The following is a 2,959-nucleotide window of genomic DNA, read 5'->3' as shown; positions in this document are numbered from 1 at the left end:
TATATATATATATATATATATTGAATCAACATTGATAACTTCATTGTCATAACAATAAAGACGATGAAGATCATAAACTATTACTTCTAATGAGTATTGTCGACCATCATTAGAATATTTAATAATTTTTAAATATTATTCCACTGTAACCAATTTATATAGATGGTTGCAGTGGTTCGCCGTTGTATGCAAGTTAATCAATACATATTTATCTTATACAACATAGAAATAGAGGGTTGCTTACGAGCATACAATTTTTTTTTTTTTTTTGTAAAGGATGACTATACTATTTAAACTATTAGATATTAAAAAAAAAAATCTTGCGGATTGGAGTTAAATTTTCGCAGGAAACATGTTACCTACAAATTTACTCATAGAAAGTTATCTGAAGGTAACTAACTTACCTGCAGATATTTCCAATGGAACAATAAACTAAAATTGCAACAAACTTTTCACATAATTGAAATTATTACATAAAGGCTACTAAATTGAATTCCTTTTCAACAAGTATTCAAAAAAAATAAAAAAAATACCACATTATCTAAAAGTCTTGCGTCTTTCAAATTCTCTCAGCTTTATTATTGTCTTTAATTGACAATATGGCTGAGGAGTTGATATTGTTGGATAACATTTGCCGAAAAAGATAAATTATGAGTACAACGAATAAGATCTTATGAACAAGATCCAAATGCTTTTGCAAATGAATCCCATTCACAAGAAGATCTCTCGTCTTATCCATAAGTGAAAATCCATTTGAGTCAATTATTTTATTGTTGAGTATATTGATGAGGTTTGGAAGGAAATTTTCCATTGTTACCCTCAGGTCGTTCCTTATTTGGGCTATTCTTTTTTGGTACCTTTGATTCCAAATTTTCATTTTTCTAGTATCGCTTTTACTTTTGAGTGAATCAATGAATTAAACATGCCATGGTGGTGTAATAGAGTCTATATGCACTATTGTATGTTAACTACGAGACTTGACACCACATCTCAACTCAAAACCTTAAGGTAGTAAGTATATAAGTCACCTTTCTTATATATTCAATATTTCATCCATTCCTAATTGAGGTAAGACTAACCACTCACGCTTGTATTCCAACCTAACCACTTCGTTTTCTCTCTTAGCTGCACTGTTGAAGCTTTTCCATGGTGGAATCTTCAAATGGGATTGTTCCCCAACCTACACCGCAATAGGCAGTTGCTACGCTCTTTGGAATTGCTGACAATTCTTCAAAATATGAGGTTTGTTTTGCTCCAAAGTTATAGATTAAGGTAGACAAAAATAATTTTCTCCTATGAAATCAACAAGTTGAAGGAGTAATCACTTCTCACAAATTGCATAAATTTGTCACGAATCCATAAATTCCTCCCAAATTCAATTCAGAAAGTGGTCATTCCTTAGGTCTTGTTTCTTCGAAGTACTAAAAGTGGTTAGTTCGAGATCAACTTCTTTTTACTTGGCTTCTCTCGATGATTTTGGAGTCAATTCTTCCTCGCGCAATTGGTTGTAAGCATGCATTCGAAATTTGGGACACGTTTCACAAATGCTTTCAATCGCATTTAAAAACAAAGATGCATCGATTTTGGTGTGAGCTCAAGAACATCAATAAAGGAAGTCGTTCAATTTTTGAATGCGTGCCTCGCATCAAAGCTATTGCTAACTCGTTGCTTTCAATTGGTGATCCTATTACTGAACAATATCAAATTGATGCAATGTTGGAAGGTTTATCAGAAGAGTATAGCAATTTTTTCATGACGATTTAAGTTCGTCTTAATGCTTCATCACTGTATGATGTTGAGGCGTTACTATTGGTTCAGGAAGCTTATAGATAAATTCAGACAGGAACTTGCAGAACCATAGGCCTCAACAAATCTTGCCACTCTTCCCATTCTCTAGTTCACGAGGATGGGGACGTGGCTATTGTGGTAGAGGACATGGTCGAGGTCGTGGTTCTAACAATGTTACTCGACCTACTTGCCAATTGTGTGGAAAATATGGTCATGGTGCTCATGACTGCTGCTAGCACAAGTTTGATCAACCCTTTACTCAAAGACCTTTCACTCCCCAATCTACACCAAACCCTTATGCACCTCCACAGTATTTCCTTTCTCCTAACCCTGGCTCCACTTATCCACAACAGCAAAAACTTTTTCATTACACCAACTTTGTTGCTTACTTGGCTACATGATCAACACATTCTAATACATTTTTTTATAAAATTTCACTGTGTATTTAGATTTGTGTCAGGCCTAATAATAAGTTTTTACCATGTTTTTATGTTTTTGGTTTAAATTTTTGGATTTTGTTACATCTTAACCTCTTTTTCTTCTGCAGGCTATAACTTGGGTTGTATTTATCCGATTTTAGTGATCTTGATGGAGTTGGAAAGATGAGAAGAAGAGTTGCAACTCTTAATTTGATGCAAAAGCCCAATTTGGAGGTCTTGATTAGGGGTGTACGTGGGTAGGGTTGGTCCGGTTTTGACAAAATCGGATACCCGACTAGATCGATTATCTTTGAGTTGAGTTTAGTTCTAAACCCGTATTTTTTTATTTAACTTGAAATGAACCGACCCGATCAAGAACGAGTTGAGTTGGGTTGGCGGGCTATACATAAATAATAATCTGTTTTTTATTTTATTTTACAGGAAACTTTATTGAATGAAAATATATTTAATACTTGAATGTCTCAAAAATTATAAAATTTCAATCACATCATTCAATTCTTTAAAAGCCAACAACCGCTCACACAAAATAATAAATCCAACAATCTTCAAATACATAAATAAATTCAACAACAGTAAACAATAAAATATGAAAATTCATCAATTCTAAGCAATGTCAACTTCAAGTCCAAGCACTAACAAGTTTCTCAAATTATGGAAGGGAACAGTTGAGAATCTGCAAAAATAAATGTCAATAATAAAAGGGAGGAGATAACAAATGAGAAATAATAAAT

General features: G+C 33.3%; 1 long non-coding RNA gene across 2 annotated transcripts; it reads left to right on the top strand.

Moving 5' to 3' along the window:
* The first annotated feature begins 530 nt into the window (after positions 1 to 530).
* LOC113784347 (uncharacterized) lies at positions 531 to 2,679 on the top strand. 2 transcript variants are annotated; one of them, XR_003470375.2, is made up of 3 exons: positions 547 to 1,008; positions 1,126 to 1,242; positions 2,336 to 2,679. It is a non-coding gene; the product is annotated as an uncharacterized lncRNA (long non-coding RNA). The 2 variants fall into 2 exon arrangements; XR_003470374.2 differs by having other exon boundaries at positions 531 to 1,242.
* Positions 2,680 to 2,959: the final 280 nt, after the last annotated feature.

The sequence above is a fragment of the Cicer arietinum genome, chromosome 7, assembly GCF_000331145.2.
Source record: "Cicer arietinum cultivar CDC Frontier isolate Library 1 chromosome 7, Cicar.CDCFrontier_v2.0, whole genome shotgun sequence".
NCBI lineage: Eukaryota > Viridiplantae > Streptophyta > Magnoliopsida > Fabales > Fabaceae > Cicer > Cicer arietinum.
Note: the sequence above shows the minus strand (reverse complement) of the source record. Positions and strands in the feature narration are given on the sequence as shown.